The 20,618-nt window shown below is 36.3% G+C and overlaps 1 pseudogene; it reads right to left on the reverse strand.

Annotated features, from left to right (window-relative positions):
* Positions 1–497: 497 nt before the first annotated feature.
* LOC102729492 (small kinetochore-associated protein pseudogene) lies at positions 498–12,437 on the reverse strand (annotated as a pseudogene).
* Positions 12,438–20,618: the final 8,181 nt, after the last annotated feature.

Consider the following 20,618-nt stretch of genomic DNA (forward strand, 5'->3'; position numbering starts at 1 on the left):
AATAACTTCACGTTCATTAATTTACAATGAGGTCTAGAGCCCAACCAAGATGAGACAGAATGCGTTCCAAGTTAGAAGGGGACATCATCGCTTCTCACTGATGTCTCCTGTGGAGCCTCTGCACCCCAACTGCACAATTAAGGTTTTCTTCCTACACCTCTGAATGTGACCTTTGGGATCCTCTGTCCGTGGCTGGTTTAGTCTCCTGATTCTAATGGCCTGCCGCTTTGTTGCCTAGAAGGTCAATCCAAGCTTCTGCACCCCCACGCCCCTTGTCGGCCTCGATTATGTGTGTGTGAGGTTCGGGGGAACCCACCAGTCCGAGAGTGGCGTTCGCTTGCCTGAAGGAGGAAGCGCCATTCTAGCATAGACTGTCCTTAATCCTACTGCAGCAAATGTCTCCATTTTGGGGACGGTGAGTCCTAGAAGGTCGTGGCCAAGAAGCAGACGTCCTGAATGGCTTCCCCTGTGGGAGCCATCTGGTCACTTGCTTTTTATCACATTTCTAATAGCTGCTCCATTTCCTCTAGGGCTGCTGTAAAATCATTTACTTGACTGTTAACATAATGTCTGTTGTTCTAGGAACCGGGCCCTCTCTTTCATCTTCAACTTGACTTTTAAGCCTGTAACTCCTCCATCTGCTTTTTGGCCGTTTCATTAAAAACCTTCAGCTCATCTTGCAAAGCTTCTAACAGCAACAAAGAGTCTGTGTGATCTGCGGCGGATTCCCACTGTGATGCCAGGGTCTCACTGCCTAAAACTGGGTTGAGGCCCTTGCTCTCCAAAATTGCCAAGCAGTTGTCCTGAAACTTCTCCAGTAGCTCCACCTTTTGGGTCAGGTCCTTCAGTTCTCCCTGAATTTCAGTCAACTTCTGGTGCAGCTGCTTGTTGATGGCCTCTAAGAGCTGGTTCTTATCCTTGAGCTCTTCCTCTGATTTCTGCCTACTCACTGGTTTGTAGCGCTTTCTGACATCCTTCCTCATGGCAGTGTCTGCAGCTTTTACCTGCCCATTCTCTCGTCTCGGTTTGGTGATTTTTGTAACATCATTCTCTGAACCTCCTGAATGAAGTCTGGAAACATCCACTTCTTTGGACTTAACAGACAATAGGCTCTTAGAAGTGGCTCGAGTTTGTGTGCCTGCCAGCAGGCCGCTGCTCTGCACAGCGGGGGGTTGCAGAGTGTATACTGTCTTAACCACGCTGGTCCTCCTAACGAGGCAGCACGGCTGGGCCCCAGGCTCCTGCAGCTCCTGCCCACAGCCCTCGTTGCCCTGGTTCTACAAAGGTATTTTTAAAATATCTGTTTATTAATGTTTCAACTCTTGAGGAACTATACTTGTCAGTAGGAGTATGGAATTTCATAAGAAAACTACTTTCACTGACAAATGTTCAGTAAGTGCCCAAAGAGAAATTTGTATCATAGTTAGATCATAGTTCTAGAACTGGGTCCAGAGGATTGAAGAAGCCTGTAGGGAATAATCACTATGTTGTAGGATTGTACTAAGTATTTCACATTAATTATTTAACTTAATATTTACAAGACACTGACAAGTTACTCTTGCTTTATACATGAGAAAATTGAGACTCACAGAAAACAAGTTATGTATCTGTTGTCTAGTTAGAAGAAAGTGGTAAAACTGAACTTAGAAGCTATGTGTCTGTCTAAAGCTAAAGCATACTACTCCTAGGGCATTGCTCTGCTTATATTTATGGCAGGATCATCCCAGGACAAACTTTGACTCATAAAACACAGCTGAAAACTAAAAAGAACAGGCTTTGGACTCAGAGAGATCTAAATTTAGTGTTCAAGTCAGATAATACCAAGTTCTAACTGAGAAAGTATTTAACCTCTTGAACTTCAGTTTTCTTATCTGTGAAATGGGTGTAATATTATCTACTACATAGACTTGTTGTGAAAGTCAAGTAAGTTAATTGTTTCTATGAAGTTCCCCATTCTTTCTCCAGGTAGATGGACTCTCTTTACTTGGTGAACCTTATATTATTATAACATTTATCCACTGACCTTTAATATTTATACCCAGCACAACATGTAGCATTCTAGCAGATCTGACTCATTATTAAAATAGTAACAATTATTTAATTTCAAAATTATTCTGTTAACTTATTCAACAATAAATGAATAGGCTGGGTAACAGCTCTGAAAGGTTTGTTTTTGTTTTTGCTTTTATTTTTATTTTCTTGCCCTCATAAAGCACACAGATAATTAATAATTCACAAAGAACCAAACAATTTCAGGTAATGATAAATGTTATAAAGGAAAAAAATAAAATAGGGTAAATGGATGAAGAAGATATGTTTTACATAGGTCACTTAGTGACTGCTCTTCTGAGGAGACCCTTGAGAAAAGGCTTAAATGAGGGCAAAGTCTGCCAAGCCTAATTCAGGAAAACACTGCACCAGGCAGAGGGAAGAGCAGATGTAAAACCCTGTGTGATGCAAGTGCTAGAGAGAAGGTAGAGAGAAGAGAGTAGGAGATGACATTCAGAAGACAGGAGGGTTCACAGTTGTTTGGACTGTAATCTAAATGTTATGGGAATCTAAAATCTATAAAGAACATACCAAACTCAACATCCAAGAAACATAATCCAGTTAAGAAATGGGCAGAAGACATGAATAGACATTTCTCCAAAGAAGACATCCAGATGGCCAACAGACACATGAAAAGATGCTCAGCATCACTCATCATCAGGGAAATGCAAATCAAAACCACAAGGAGATACCAACTCACACTTGTCAGAATGGCTAAAATTATCAATGGGAAACAACAGCTATTGGCGAGGACATAGCAAAATGTGAACCTTCTTACACTGTTGGTGGGAATGCAAACTGGTGCAGCCACTCTGGAAAAGGGTATGGAGATTCCTGAAAAAGTTAAAAATGGAGCTACCCTACAACCCAGCAATTGCACTACTAGGTATTTACCCAAAGGATACAAAAAAACAGATGTTTATAGCAGCATTAGCAATGACAGCCAAATTATGGAAAGAGCCCAAACATCCACTGACACACACACACACACACACACACACACAGTGAAATATTACTCAGCCATCAAAAGAATGAAATGTTGCCATTTTCAACAACATGGGTGGAGCGAGAGTGTATTATGCTAAGTGAAATAAGTCAGTCAGAGAAAGACAAATACCATATTATGTCACTCATATGTGGAATTTAAGAAACAAATAGATGAACGTAGGGGAAGGGAAAAAAAGAAAGAGAGAGGCAAACCATAAGAGACTCTTAACTATAGAGAATAAAACTGAGGGTTGCTGGAGGGGAGGTTGGTGGGGGATGGGCTAAATGGGTGATGGGTATTAAGGAAGGCACTTGTGATGAGCACTGGGTGTTTTATGTAAGTGATGGATCACTGAATTCTACTCCTGAAACCAATACAACACTATATGTTAACTAACTAGAATTTAAATAAAAACAAAAAAATGTTATGGAAATCCATTGGAGAGTTTTGAGTAGTAAGAGGAATGATTTAAGTTGTATTTTCAAAAGATCCTTCCTACTCTCCCTGGGGGACAAGGGGGGAGGAAGGAGGTCAGTGAGGAAGCAATATTGCTCTTGTTGAGGACAGATGGAATTATGGATTTGGGTTATGGACAAAGGGTAATGAGTAGTGCTCTGATTTGGGAAACATTTTGTGGGTGTAAATAATAGGACTTTTTGCTGGATTGGATATGGGATTTCAAATGTGTAAATTTTTTTGTTGTTGTTAAAAGAGCTATTGATCTCATTGTGTCTATAGTAACAAATGAAAAATTTATGAAAGCAACACATAACTAATTATGACTCAATGAAAATCTACGAAAAATAAAATTTTTGTTAAAACCTGACCCTGTGATAGATGCAGAACCATATATACTGCTTATAAATAGCTCAAATGCTAAGGTTAAGATGCCCAACATTTATAAATTGAGTGGAATAAGAGCATTGCCATGATGCTTTGAGAGGTGTTTTATTACGTCCCCCTACATTTCCTAAACTCACACTCCATCTCCCGCTATTCTTTGATATGATCAATGAACATTTTTTTCTATCTTCAGTAAAGTGATACACTAATGCTGTTTGAAGCCCCTTTCCCTCTTCCTATCAGATTGCTGGGCAGACTAAGTACTTCCTAAAAATGAATGCAAACATCTACATGCTAGCCAGGGTGTTTAAGTTTTTGTTTTTGCTTTTGCTTTTTATATATACCACACACTTGCTTAGCAATTGGCTACAGTGATCACACAAAGTTTATGTTCATCATTATCTTGAAAGGAAACACTTTTTAAAAAGATTTTATTTATTTATTTGACAGAGAGCGAGAGAACACAAGCAGGGGGAGTAGTAGAGGGAGAGGGAGAAGCAGGCTTCCCGCCGAGCAGGGAGCCCGAAGTGGGGCTGGATCCCAGGACCCTGGGATTATGACCTGAGCTGAAGGCAGATGCTTAACCCACTGAGCCACCCAGGCACCCCAGAAAAACTCTTAAATAAATAGAAAAGATGGAAGATGATCATGTGATGTTACTCTAGCCCCCTTCACCTCCTGGGGGACCGGGGCTAGTTCCTGGTGTGCTGGGGCTGGTCAGTGTGTCCCAGCCTGTGAGTCCGTGGAGCAGCTATGGCGGCAGCAGAGACTGTGCCTGGACTGATAGCTGTGCCTAACGTAGGATCCCCGGAGCTGCCCTTGGCTCCCAAGGAGTTGGCTGTTACTTTTTATGCCTTTGTCTATTGTGGTCAGCTTATTGTAGCTGTTGTTCATTGCCAATAATCAGTTTGATCACCGTATGCAGGCAGGCAGAGTGTCTTCATATGTATGCTATGCTCAGACCGGGGTAAATTGGGCTAAAGGTTTTCATGGCAGGGTGGAAACAGAGGTTGGGATGGAGGGATTGTTGGCTCCTTGTAGGAACTGGGGGTTCCTAATACCAGAAGTTTCCATCTGGTTTTATGGAGCCTGCCTTTTAAAAGGTTACCATTGAAGTCCTGAGGGTGGGAGAATCAACACACACCCTTCCCCACCACCATTCAGTTACTCCTTTCAAACTTAGATGCCACACAGGTAGGGAATTGGAGGTTGTCTGACATTACAGATGTGGACTGTCCATCTGTCCAGATTACAGCCTGGCTGATAGGACACTCCCTGTCTCTCCATGGCCCTCTCTGAAGCTTCTTACAGACTCCACAGTCTTGTCATGATCAAGGGCCCCTGAGGACTGTATTTTCCCGAACTCAAAACTTTCTTTCCTCCAAATACAGAGCACTGCCAGAGGCAGCATGTGGAGTTGGCCATCCCAGATGATTTAATTTACCTTAGGTAAGTGACTTAACTCCTGTGATGCTCAATTTCCTCATTTTTGAAACGGGTATATCATTATTTCTGTATTCACGGAGCTCTTATAAAGAGTAAATCCACTCAAGCATGTAACTCACTTAGCTCATGTCTGGCATAGTGTTGGTGTTCAACAAATTATGGACATTATCTTTTTTTCTGATTAAAAAATGATTCGGTATACTTTTCCTAAGTGCACTATGTAATTTTCATGACAACACTATATGCATCTGTTCCTACTGGTGGAATAAACAAATGAAAACCAAGTCCTTGAGAACCTTGAGCAAACAGTCAACAACAACATTTAAATTTAGGAAACATGCCTAAGAAATTTAAAAAGAAAGACGTATTTATACTAATGTTTCTCCTTTTGATAATGAGCCTTATGAGCAAAGATACCATAGCTTATTTATATTTGAATACACTCAAAACTTACTCATAAGCAACACTTTAAATTTCCTTCAAAGATTGTATGAGGCCACGAATAAATGCACTTTTGTTCCTTAACCGAACTGCAGGCCTTAAATAGCAGCAAGAGTATTTTCTCAGACAATTTGAATTAGTGCATATATTTAATGTTTTAAATTTATTTTTTTGAGGTATAATTGGCATATAACATTATATTAGTTTCAGGAATATAGCAATGACTTGATATTTGGGTATATTGCAAAGTGATCATCACAACCAATCTAGTTAATATTGATCACTATAAGTAGTTACAAAGAATTTTTTTTCTTTTATGAGGACTTTTAAGATTTACTCTCTTAGCCAACTTTCAAAACTTTCAAATACGTAATATAGCATTATTAACTGTAGTCCCCATGCTGTAATTTTATCCCTCTGATTTATTCATTTTATAACTGGAAGTTTGTACCTTTTGACTGCCTTCACCCATTTCACTCACCCCTACCCCCACTTCTGGCAACCACAAATCTGTTCTCTGTATCTACAAGCTTGTATTGTTTGTTTAGATTCCACATATGAATGAACTCATATGGCATTTGTCTTTCTCTGTCTGACTTATTTCACTTAGCATAACACCCTCAAAGTCCATCCATGTTGTTGCAAATGGCAAGATTTGGGGGTTTTTTATGGCTGAATTATACTCCTGTGTGTCTGTGTATAACCACATTCTCTTTATTTTCTTTATCCCTTCATCATCTATAGTGCATATATTTTAAAATTATTTTTGGAAGTGGTAGCTGACACATACAAACTCTTTTTTAATTTATTATTTATTTTTTTTAAAGATTTTATTTATTTATTTGAGAGAGAGAGAGCACATGAGAGGGGGGAGGGTCAGAGGGAGAAGCAGACTCCCTGCTGAGCAGGGAGCTTGATGCGGGACTCGATCCCGGGACTCCAGGATCATGACCTGAGCCCAAGGCAGTCGCTTAACCAACTGAGCCACCCAGGCGCCCCGACACATACAAACTCTTAATACATGCCTTCCCTAATGCTGTGTAAGTTAGGGACTCTAGCTTTCTTTACAAACGATCTGTTTGTATGTATGGTCATTGACGAACAGAGCGAGCAATTTAAGTAATTACAAAATCTGCCTGTACAGGTTTTTAAATGTCGATTTTGGAAGAATCAACTTTCCTCAAAAAACTACTGTAATGGTTTGATACACTAATTTTAAAAACCCTGCTTGCCTTATGCGTGATGCTGTTCTCAGTACACTGCACTAACTAGCACATAACTAGCATAACTATAGAATGAGGCAGAGAAGAGATGAACCATTCTTGTACAAAAATGAGGGTGAAAAGTCAGTAGCAATGGCGACATGTAATTGGCAAAAATTCAGTCACAGGCAAACAGGCTCAGATGAGAGCAAGGGCTAAACACCTGTGGCTGCCCTAGAAAGAAAATTTATTTAAGGAAAGACAAGGATTTCTGGTGACCCAAAAGATACTTTTGTGCAAATGAGAAAAAAACATTTAAATTATATTTTTTCCTATCTTCAGCAGCCAGGCTCAGGAAACCTTTTCAGACTCTAAGAGTGGAACACGAGCAGTACATAGCGCACATGCCCAAACGTTAGCCTTCCCACACACACCCTGCTACTCCAAGGACACTCACGTCACTACTACAGAACATACTCTGTGCGATGCCACCCCTGCCTCAGGTTGAGATGACCGTGTCCGATTCAGAATTGGATGAAGGGAAAGAATTCGGCCTAAGAGACCAGCGGGTAGGTAGGAGAAAGCCATCTCAAGGTGTGTTTGGAACACAGTTGGGACATGGGCACAGCTGAACATAAATGGCTGCAAGGTAGGTCTAAGCAGGTAAGGTTTACATCAGTTTATTTATTGCTTCTCTACGATTTGGTATATTCATGTCTAAGATGTGAACAGCATAGCCCTGAGTTGTGCCTTCTTTGTATAGTATACAACTCGAACACCCAGACGTGACAGATATGCCTGTGAGAAAGCACAAGACATTTGCACACTTACAGCTGATGTCCAGTGCAAAAGCTATGCCCAGACACAAATATAGCGTGGCTTAAGATAAGGAAAAAAAGGTCATCCAAGGGCGCCTGGGTGGCTCAGTCGTTAAGCCTCTGCCTTCTGCTCAGGTCATGATCCCAGGGTCCTGGGATCGAGTCCCACATCGGGCTCCCTAATCTGCGAGAAGCCTGCTTCTCCCTCTCCCACTCCCCCTGCTGTGTTCCTGCTCTTGCTATGTCTCTCTCTGTCAAATAAATAAATAAAATCTTAAAAAAAAAAAAAGTTCATCCAAGATTGATTAATAGACATATGTCTATTATCTAAGATGTGCCATTATGTAAGAGTATGCATTTCTTCTGAAATTCTTTCCATTTCTATTTCCATTTTGGTATACTTGATATAACTCAGTTAACTATTTTGGCACACGGAATGTTAAAACTACACAGGGATTTAGAGATAATTAAGTTTTAATTAGTTAACTTCATAGGTGAAGAACTTGACATCCTGAAAGATTAAAGGGCTTGTGATAACAGCACCCAAACAGGAAAGCAGGACCAAACTCTTAGCTGCCTGATCACTGTATTGTTTTAAATATGCATCTTTATCAATCATTCAAAGAAAAAATAAATGTTAATCAATTTTATGCATGAGTTGAAATAATTATTTTGCTTTTTGCTAGTCATGCCTTTTGTCTTCCTGCTTCACTTTAGCTTTCACACTGCTATTGCTGTGATCATTCTAAAGCAGAAATAACAGAAATAGGATCATGCAAATCTCCTGCATGGAATATTAATCTGTTTTTGTTCTGTGTGTATTGATTTATTCATTTCTTCAAAACATATCTATCATGTATAAGAAAGATGCTGGTTAGACTGTAATGAAAATACACATGGTCTCTGACCTTATGGTGTATCTGGTGAGAGACATATACTATGGCAAAGAAGCAAAACACCGTACAGATAAATACATAATTATAAATGTTGCTTAGTGATAAAAAAAAAGAAATACCTCCTCCTCTGACAAACCTGTAGGTAGAACTTACCATTGTCTACCCAGGGCTCTCACATGCTTTGTACAGATTCCAGTTACCACTGGGTACTTTGCTGATTTATTTACATTTGTTTGCACCAGTTGACTATGAATTCAATGAGAATAAGAACTATGTTTTACTCATTTGTCTAAATGAATGAATGAATTAATGAGTTAAAATCCTCAAGTCACAAAAAAGTCGCAAGGGAGTTCGTGACAGATTTGGGACTAGAATCCAGAACTCTAGATTCCCAACCTAGAGCCACTTGGCATTCTAAACACACAAACTGGGTGTAACTTCATGACATGACATGGTATCAGAAAGACAAAGACAATTTATCCAGAGTTTGAAGAGGGAGATAATATTGGTTCTCTCCATGTAAATCTAGGAAAATGCGTTTGGAAAATGACATTCAATTTAAAGCACTGCCGAACTGCATAAACATGAGGACACAGAAAAGAAAAACAGAACGTGTTAGGCAAACGAACAAGTTGGCTTAGCAAAGAATCCCAAGGATTCACACCTGAATTGGCCACTCGACATGAAGGAAGAGAACAGTGCAGTGCATAAACAAGAGAATGAAATACTGGATGTTTTAGCAAAGGAAGAAATAAAATCAAATTTCAAACCAAAGTTTATTACCACTAATTGTTATAATAAGGAAGTAACATAGAGTAGCTATAGTTTTTAAAGCATGTTTATATTCACTGCTTCAAAACTGCCTAGTAAGATAAGGTTAACTTGTATTATGATCTCCATTTAACAGCCTAGGGAAAGGGGTTTGACTTACCAGAATCATACAGCTAGAGTTAGAGTTATATGTGAATCATCTTTAGGAGAGTGTGTTCACTGCTACATCACAATGGAATCAACCATCTGTAAGTGCATGCATGGTGGGCTAAACATGAGAAAAATAGCCAGAGTGAGAGGTCCTGACTTTGGGGCCTGATCATTTTTCTGAGATATGTCAATGTATGTCCCAGTGTAAAATATTGGTGCATCTTACTTCAGACAAGAGATATGTCTCTCAACAGTTCTGCATAAATCTGGGTTTTTTTTTTTTTAGTAAATTATATTGTATTATAAATGTATTGACACCTTACAATTAAAAGGAAACTTAACATAAAAACTTTTGCAACATAATCATATAATTAAAATAATTATCCAATTTTGTAGTGCAGGCACCTTGTAACCTCCACATGGTAAAAAGCAGGAGCAACTTTGATTCATGTTATTTTCATATCACTTTTATATCCCACCATTAAGGAAAACCTTATCTCATCTCACTTTGCTGCCTTCCCATTTGTACCTTCATGTTCTTTTGAACCTCTTTGTCTTTTCATGGATTTCTCCATGTCAGTAATCATAAGATTCTTATTCTTCTGTCATTAACTATTTAAAATTCTGCATCTTTCCCAGAAAATAATTTTAATGATTTCAAAAAGAGAGAGGACATCATAGTGTCCACCCTGGGTGCTGATCTTTGGCTCCAACACAAGATGGAGGATACAGTTCTGACTAGTTCAGAGGACTGGCGAATGGAAACGTCATATCCAATACCCATATCAACTGGTGACATGACCTTGAGTAAATTCAATAATGTTTTGTACTTCCTTAGGGGTGGTTTTCTTAACCTTCCAGAGCAGAAGAAGTTTGAGCGTTGATGTAAATAACCTTGGGTCAGCAGGCATTTTTCTGATTGATGTTCACACACTGAATCCCACCTCCAGGACAGGACCAGTTCTTTTGGCACGCAGTTGAAGGGATGAACAGGAGATAACAAAGTTGTCATTATTTGAATTTCTATTATGAGACATAATCTTCTCTGCACTATGTCAGCACTGCTGGAATGAAGAGAGTTCTGCTTAGCAGGGTATTTGATTTGTAATGACAGCTGTCAGAGGGCTCTGCTAAGGATGCAGGGCTGGAGAACAGTTTCCTGAGCCTTGTTTGCTTCCATTCCTTCCCCCTGATTTTAATTTGAAAGAGCAAATTCTAAATTGCATTTCATGGTTCAGAGAAGACAGAAACAGAGCTCAATTATCTACGTTTATTTATCATTTGTACCAATTGGATAAACTGTCATATACTACACTACTAAAGCTCAAAGCAGAGATTTTAGTCTATGTTGCCATATTGAGTAGACTCCACCCTATTTAACACAGATCAGAGGAATCTGGTGCTATATGGATATCTTGGTTTCTTAAATTCCTTGGCACTTGACAAAGCTCAAGACCTATTTATATATTTTTCTGATTAAAATGTTGAGATCTGGTATTGAACTTCTTAGAGAATGAGATAGCTGGAAGAAAATTTACAGAGATTTAATAGTGAGCAAAAAGAATATGGTACTAATGACCCTGAAACTTATAATCTAGGAAGAAAGTCACAAATAAATAAACATACACAATTATATATTCAATTTTACTGAATTAATTGATCTGAAGGGAAATATCTGGTGCCAGGTAAGAGTGTAACATGCAACTCTTTATAGGTGAATAATCATGTCATTTAATCGTAGTAATGTTGTTCAAATTGCTTAATATCATGTCTATTCTGTAGATAAGGAAAGATGGCTAAAAAAGGCTTGAGGAAAAAAAAAAATAACAAATCACCATGAGAACTGATCATCAAGGGAAGATCTTTCCTCAATCCCCAAGTCAATGTTTCTTTTACTGTGAATTCCACTTCAACACTGTGATTTTTTTTTTTAATGTCATCCTGGCAAAGCTACAGTTCCCAGGCATTCAAGCACTAAGTTAAGTATTGCTATAAAGATATATTGTAGATGTGATTAAAGTCCATAATCAGTTGACTTTAGCTAAGGGAGATTATCCTAGATCATCTTGACGGGCTTGAATCAATCAAAAGCCCTTAAAAGCAGAACAGTCCTCAAACAAAGGAATTCCACCTGAGAATAGTAGCTTTACCTTACGCCCCAGAGTTCCAGTTCCTTCCTGACAATCTCTAAGGATTTCAGGTTTGCCTAGCAGGCCCCTCTAAGCACACAAGCCAATTCCTTGCAATAAATCTCTCAATATATATCTCTTCCTCGTTCTTCTCTCGTTGAAGTCTTGGTTTAAACCTTCAAATTTGTACCTGATACAAAAAAAAATGTAGATAACTCTTCAAGTATCAGTACGATATTTTAGAAAGGAGTGAAAATAAATATTTAAACCATTTTTAGAAGAATTTTTAAAAGCTATTTTGAAGTGTTACATATTTTTTTTTCCTTTTTCAAAGACAGTTCTCCAAATTTCCATGGCACCAAATTGAAGAAAGGAGTGAAACAATGGATACACTTTTCTCTCACTGCCTTGGGAAAGGCATTCAACTGGAAAAAAGACGACTTGGTTTCAGGTCACAACCCTGCTACTTTCCAGTTCATCAGCTTTTGTGAACTTCACCTTTCTCAGCGTCAAATAAAGCTCATGATTGCTGTCCTGCTTACCTCTGGGCTTGCTGTGAGCATTACAGAGATTACAGATGTGAAAGCACTCTGCTTAGCATTAATGCTTTTAACAAAATTAGGCGTAGAGCAACATGGCAGATTCAATTCTGATTCTGTCATTTGCTTGATCTGCAGCAATGCCTCAATAGTTTTGCATAGCATAGGGGCACAGATGCTTTCTTCTTATTATGACTTACATAGATGCAAATTGTAGGCAACAGAACAGTGTTGGTATTATATGTCAAAGCACAATAGGAGACAGAATAAAAAGGTTATAATCAAACTGCACAATCTATTCAGTCAACTTTCTCTCTGAAATATGTCTAATGTTGTTTCCTGGAATTTGAGGCACTTGATGATTGAGATCATTAGAAAATACATCTACCTCATGTAGGCATTACTTATAAAATTTTAGTAATAAAACAGTAAACACACATGTACACACAGAAACATACAACACACAGTTTATTATGAATTAATTCTGGAATTCTACTTGCCACTACTTTCTGAGATATATAAAGAATATTTTATATACATCTTTGCCCTGGCGCTGAGAAACTTTTTGCATTGAGGTTTTATATTATTTTCTGATCAGAAAAACAAAGGGTTAGGTAACAATGGTCAATGAGATATTTTAGACCAGTAGTTTTTCTATGGCTTTCCTCTAATTTCCTCAAGGAAACAGAAAAAAAGAGATGTAGAAATGGTACACACAATTTTCAGAAAGCATTCTTACAAAATTAACAGCTAAAATTGTTAAAGTTCTTAAAATCAACAAACAAGCAGAAGGATATATTCTTCCCTACACTGTCTTTTGTTGATGTCATGATTTTATATCCATTCATCTTAATAACCACATGTGTTAAGTAAACAAAATGTCATAGATGCTTTTGCTAATGAGAGAAAAGAGAGGAAGGGAAACTGTGTCATACTCTTCTTATTTTATTTAATTTTTAATAATCCTAAAAAATGTAGATTAGAAGTTAAGTGGCTTGCCCAAGGTCAAGCTTACCAAAAAACCTTCTATTCCTGGGGTACCTGGTGGCTCAGTCAGTTAAGAGAGTGACTCTTGGACTCTTGATTTTGGTTCAGGTCATGATCTCAGGGTCGTGGGATCCAGGCCCGGGTAGGACTCCAGGATCAGCTCTGAGTCTGCTAGTTCCTTTCCCTCTGCTCCTCACTGGCCCCCCAAAATCTTAAAATCTTAAAAACACTTCTATTCCAGATTCACAACTCTTTCACCCAAAGAACTCATTACATGTAAAACGTTTTAATGAACATACTATAGACCTTAATACAAAAATAAACTATTCCAGTAGGTAGAGGTGAAGTCTTCAAGGCTATTCTCAGTAACATGCAGAATGAAACTTTTCTTGTTTTGAGACAGTCTTGTAAAATGGCATTTTGTTTTGCATAACATTTTAGCTATCTTTTCCTAAATTAATTTGTTTACATAGAGCTATATTTATACTTAAGCTCTCAGTGTAAAATAATCATTTCTTTTCTATAGGCTTGTTAAAAATTTTTAAATTAATTTTCATATCAATGTTTGTTATTTTTGATTATAAAATTAATACAAATAATGTTCCAGACATCTAGAGCATAAACTATTTGTTCTTTATAAGTCAGGAACAATATAAAACTGTTTGCTATGAGTGTTATTGTTTAACATTGTACAAAGAGTCCTGACTGATGCAACCAAACAAGAAAAAAGCAATACAGAGTTAAAAGGGGAAAAAAAAACCAATAATTATCTAAAGATACATCATAACCTATGATAGAACAATTGTTACAATCACAAATTTTCAGAAAGGTGACAGATATAAGGCTAATGTTCAAAAATCACTTGCTCCTTTTTACCAGTAAATTCAAGTTGAAAATGAAAGAGAAAATATGATCATTTGCTTTGACAACAAAATATATCTAGAAATTAATCTAACAATTTCTTCTGAAGAAATTTATGAAACACGATAATACAAAATGCAAATATACTGAGAATAACACTACACCAAATACAGTGACTTAGCATTATAAAGATTTCAATACTCCCCAGATTAATTAATAATTTCAAAATAATTTGAATAAAAATAGAAGATTTTTTTGAAAAAATAAGTTAATTCTAAAATTTGTATGGAAGAATAATAGTGTTCTGATAGTAAAACAACTTGAGAAAGAATGGTGAGAGGGCTCATTCACCAGCTATTAAGGCATTTAGAGCCAAAGTAAATTAAACAATTTCATGCAATTAAATCAAAAGAGAAATAAGCCAGTGTGTTAGAATAGGGGTCCAGCAAGTTACCTATGTTATTTTTTGGAATTTAGTTCATAATGGAGGTGGCATTAAAATTATCCATAAAGAATGGGTTATTTTGTAAAAGAATGTTGGAAATATCAGTCCATTGTTTAATGATGATGATGATAATATAATCAATAACAGTACCTATGTGGTATCCAAAATGTGTCAGGCAATGATCTAAACACTGCAAATTTACTAACTCTCTTAATAAGACAGTCTTATAAGATAGGCATTTTCTTTGTGTTTTACAGATCAGGAAACTGAGACACAGACTAGCGTTAAGTAAATTGCACGAAGGGACACACAAGTAACAAAGTCAGGATACAAACTCACTAATTGGCTATAAAGTTTTTTCTTATATCCATTACATTTTGCTACCTTTACAGGGGAAAAATTAATTATATCTTGCTATATATACAAATAAATTCCAGATGGTTTAAAGACATACATGAAATTTAAATCTAAAAGTATTAAATGCAGTGGATTATACAAAGTAAACAGATTACCTACAGGGAATTGATATTCTGGATATATCTAGAATGCATAAGGAACACCTGAAAATCAGTGAGGAAAAGTCAATAAAAGCAATGTATATAGTCAAAGAATTGAAAACAGGCAATTTATTGACTGGAAAGCCTATATGCCTAATAAGGATATTAAGAAATGCTCAACCTCACTAGTAATTAGCAAATGTTTTAAAGATGAGATATTTACTTATGTGCATTAGACTGACAAAAATCAAAATGCTTTTTATTAGAACCAAGTACTCGCTAACGTGGATTAAAAGTGATATAACCATTTAGGGAACAATCTGGAAAAACTAAATATGAGCCCTCATCCTGAGCCATTCTATTGCTGGATTTATCCACCCAAGACAACCTAGCCATAGGATCCAAAGAGACATGTGAAAATGCTCTTCGCATTGTTTGCTAGCAATAAGTTTTGGAGAAAACTGAAGAGACTTTACCAGAATAATAGATACCAGGAATTCTAAGGAGTGATCAGGAGTGACCTAAGACTATATAGAGAAACAAATGGGAGTGGGGGATGCGGGCTTCTAGTTAGATGGTAGCGACACTTGTGTGTGTGTGTGTGTGTGTGTGTGTGTGTGTGTGCTGAATGACCAGTTGAACTGGTTAAATGGAAGTAAATATAATTTTGTCACTTTAACATGTATTTAGAAAAGTAGAGAAAACATGAGGGAGTTAGAATGTCTTTTAATAGAGATTTAATTGGAATGCTGTTAAAAATTATTATTTCCATGTAATAGTCTCTAACATAATTTGGAAATCACACTTTCACATTTCAATAATGCTTTTTTGACTCATATAGGAAGAAGGGCATTGACATATTGAAAAAAATTAATAAAATCAAATAAACTAAACCATCTTCTTGAAGAATAAGAGAATAAACTTTCAAATTAGCCCTTATATTCTAATTAATTTTATAGAAATATAAATTAGGGATCATTTCAATAATTGTGGAAGGACAATTCATATGTAAGTAGTCTTCCGACATTTAAATTGGAAATTCTAATACTTATACGTATGTGTTTTAAATTTTATGCCTTGCTGTTCCTTTATGTCTGCTCTTAAATCTTTTTGATAAATTGTTCTGTTCCTTAACAAAAGAGAAAAATAAACTATAAGAAAAACAACAAAAACACATTTCTGAGGATGAAACTTTGAATGTTTACAAATGAATGGATAATCTGATTATAAACATGAAGTCTCCTAACAGTGCTTGCTAAAATGTTCTCTAGCAGATAATATGCAGGAAAGACACTGGACACTGGAACCTGAGATATCTGGTTTAAACCCATGCTCTATTATTTGCAGGATGTGTGCTACTTGGCAAATGTCTTAGCCATCGAACTTCATAGATATTTTGCTTAGGATTAAATCAGATGGTGATTTCTTATTGTATACTTCTTGGTCATAGAATATAATTGGATAATGATGGTTAATAATAAAGATAATGATTATAATGATGGAGTTGGAATTGATAGAAATGAGGAGGATGGTAATGAATGGAAGCTTCATCATGTCCTTTTGCTAAGGAGTTTCTGCCTCATTGTGAGTCAAATAATCAAACTGCACTATGAAGAAAGTATCATATAAATCCTCACAATTCCTTCCTATAGGACTTTCATCCCTTTTAGTAATCAGAGAAGACATAGATACTTGGGTCTATGAAAACTTAATTTCATACCCTTTAGAGGAAGGACCAGAATTGGCTTCATGGGCATGTGATCTGTGTACTTGCACTGGACACCATGCTCACAAGGTCTTTACCCTTTACTTTTTTAAGTTTTTATTTTAATCACCTGGTGCTCATCACAACAAATGAACTCCTTAATCCCCATCATCCATTTCACCCAAACCCCCACCCACCTCCCCTCTGGTTGCCATCAGTTTATTCTCTACAGGTAAAAGTCTTTTTCTTGGTCTCTCTCTCTTTCTCCTCTCTCTCTTCACCTTTACACATTTGTTTTGTTTCTTAAATTCCACATGAGTGAAATCATATAGTATATGTCTTTCTCTGACTGACCTATTTCACTTAGCATATACTCTCTAGTTCCAACCATGTCATTGCAAATGGCAAGATTTCATTCTCTTTTATGGCTGAATAATATTCCATTGTGTGTTTGGGTAGGTGTGTTGTGTCTTCTTTATTTATTCATCAATCAATGGACATGGGCTGCTTCCATAATTTGGCTATTGTAAATAATGCTGCTATAAACACAGGGGTGCATATATCCCTTTGAATTAGTATTTTTGTATTCTTTGGGTAAATAACCAGTAGTGTGATTCCTGGATCATAGAGTAGTTCTATTTTTAACATTTTGAGGAACCTCAATACTGTTTTCCACAGTGTCTGTACCAGTTTACATTCCCACCAACAATTCAAGAGGAGTCCTTTATCTCCACATCCTCACCAACACCTGTTGTTTCTTGTGTTGTTGATTTCAGCCATTCTGATAGGTGTGAGGTGATATCTCACTGCAGTTTTGATTTGCATTTCCCTGATGATAAGTGATGATGAGTATCTTTTCATGTGTCTGTTGTCCATTTGCATGTCTCCTTTGGAGAAATGTCTGTTCAGGTCTTCTGCCCATTTTTAACTGGATTACTTGTTTTGGGGGGTGTTGAGTTTTCTAAGTTCTTCATATATTTTGGATACTAATTCTTTATCAGATATGTCACAAGGTCTTTACTCGTGATTTAATGTTCTGTTGTGTCCATCTTGAAATTCTTAATTTTTAAATAAAGAAATCTACATTTTCATTTTGTTTTGGGCCCAGGAAATTATGTAGCTAATCCTGGAAAGAATTAAACAGAGGAAGTAACCCATTGCTTTAAAATTTGTTGGTTGAAATTCAGAGCATACTTCCTAATAAAAAAAGAATAATGATATAACTTATTTTGTCCTAGAGCTTTAACATGCTCTGTAATCCATAAACATGTTAAACTTTTGAATATGTCTTCCAGTTACTAGCTCTGTATTTTGGGATAAGTTGGTTATCTGAGATTAACACCTCAATTTTTGGCTCTGCAAGTTGGGGACAATAATACTCATGTCAAAGATTTGTTCTAAGGATTAAATAGTACTGTATTTAAAACTATTTTACTCATGACCTAGAATATGGGAATGACTCAGTGTTAAATATAATCATGTGTATATAAGGTTAGATAGGTTATATAAGGTTATATAAAAATGTTAAATAAGTTAACACTGGGGAGATGAACCATGAGAGACTGTGGACTCTGAGAAACAAACTGAGGGTTCTGGGTGGGAGGATGGGTTAGCCGGGTGATGGGTATTAAAGCGGGCACATATTGAATGGAGCACTGGGTGTTATATGCAAACAATGAATCATGGAACACTACATTAAAAACTAATGATGTAATGTATGGTGATTAACATAATACAATAAAATTTAAAAAATAATTTACAATATAATAATTATTTATTAAATAGATGTTTGGGAGTACAGTAATATATACATGATTTTAATAATTTCTTTAAAAGAATTACTGGAGCTAGGTTTATAAACTTTTTTTTTCAATATTATGATTTATTTCTTTATTGTCTTGTTATTTTTTATTTTTTTTACATTTTGAATTTATTTTATTTTATTTTTTTATTATGTTATGTTAATCACCATACATTAAAACTTTTGACACAGAAGTTTACTACCTTGCATTTGTCAAGTCTCTTTTTTGTCTACTACCTTTGAAACTTTGAAGTTTCAAAGAAACTAGCATGTCTAAGGTAACAGTGGTAGTAAGAGCCAGACCTGAGGTTGAAAACATGGTTTTCTAATGTCAAATACAAAGTTTTTCCTTCATACTAGGCAGGTACTTCACATGCAAAATGATAGGTTGTGTAATACTCAAAAAGAGCAGAAATCTTGAACGCTGTTCTTGAAGAGCTTATAATTTTGTTGAGTAGAATAGAATACATGAATACTAATACACATGAAACAAATAGAGATTACGACAATATAAAAAAGAAATGCTGAATTTCATGATCTGGGGATGACTGGAGATTTGAAATATTCACCTAAGTAGATTATTTCAGGCCTGCTAAAGTTTGATCCTAAAAATTCTTGAAACATCTCAACCCTATGTTACTGAAATGCTCTCAGGCACTGGGAACTTCAGTCTGTCCTAACCTGCCTCCCTCCTAGGTACACCTCTAAAACATACTATTGTATTTCTGGGAATTTAAGCAATTTAAGTAACTCTGGGAATTTAAGTAAAGGAATTCTTACTTTAAGTAAGAATTTAATTTAAGCAAATTTAAGTCTGAAACTTCCACATTTCTGTTCTCAAATTTTGATCAATGTGTAAAATATATTTTTGCCACAATGGAATATAACTGTGAATATTATGGCCTAATGAAGACATAGAAGCATAATGGACTCCCCAAATAAGACTGCCTATATTCAAATCCTAACTCCACTACCTACTGGGTCTTGGCCATGAATGGATTATCTAACCACAATAAAACTTGTTAGTCTTATTTATACTATTGAATTAAGATAGTACCCTCATAAGGGTGATAATGAGGAATTAATAAGACAATTCATATGAAGCATTTGGTAAAGGGCCTGGCAGATGGTAAACACTCAATATATGTTAGAAATGATGATAAGAAGGAGAAGAATGATGACAATAATGATGGTGATGGTGATAATGATGAAGGGATTATGACATTAGAGTGTTGAACTGAGTAGATTCCTAGAAACTGTAGGTATGAGCACCTCCTATTTAGAAGTATGATGCATTACACAGCATCTGTATGACAACAAAGAAAGAACATTCATGAGCTTATGTTTTGAGTAAGAGATGTGTTTATGGAGTTAATAGTTCTATATAGATAGGGAATGATGTTAACAGTTCTACATAGATAATGATTTTATATACCTTACATAGACATGGCAGTTTTTTTGTTGTAATTAATGATAATATACTGACTATTGTTTTGAGAGTTTTAGTTACTTAAAATGCACCACCAATAATTCTTAAACACAAAAAAGCTGAACAATGTGGGATTACCTTTAGTAAGGGGACAGGGAAGTGAGACATACTATTTATTAAAAATCCACTCTATTACAGTACTGGGGTTGGCCTTTCTATATGTTTCAGATCATCTAATCTTCACATTATCATATAGTCTTTGAGGCAATAAGGGGTATTAACCTCTCATAGATGAAGAAATTGGAGAGCTAGGTTGCCTAACTTCTCCAATATCATGTAGATATGACATGGAGAAAAGATTCAATGTCAGATCTCAATTCCAAAGGCAGCATTCATCTTCTTTCCATTAACACCTCTCATTCTTACCCCATAGGAATAATCAGCATCAACTACAAAAAACAAAATCATGACTTAAGTGCAGACAGTTCTTCTCTAAGCAGACTGCTTTAAAGTGACTTGATAATTCCCAGTGAAAATGGTATCTATCTTGGATGAAAAGGGCTCATATCTACTGAATTTTTGAAGATTGTCATGGAGTTCAAAAGCATGCTGCACAATTAC

The sequence above is a fragment of the Leptonychotes weddellii genome, chromosome 11 (genome assembly GCF_054177405.1).
Source record: "Leptonychotes weddellii isolate Sample4059 chromosome 11, ASM5417740v2, whole genome shotgun sequence".
Taxonomy (NCBI): Eukaryota; Metazoa; Chordata; class Mammalia; order Carnivora; family Phocidae; genus Leptonychotes; species Leptonychotes weddellii.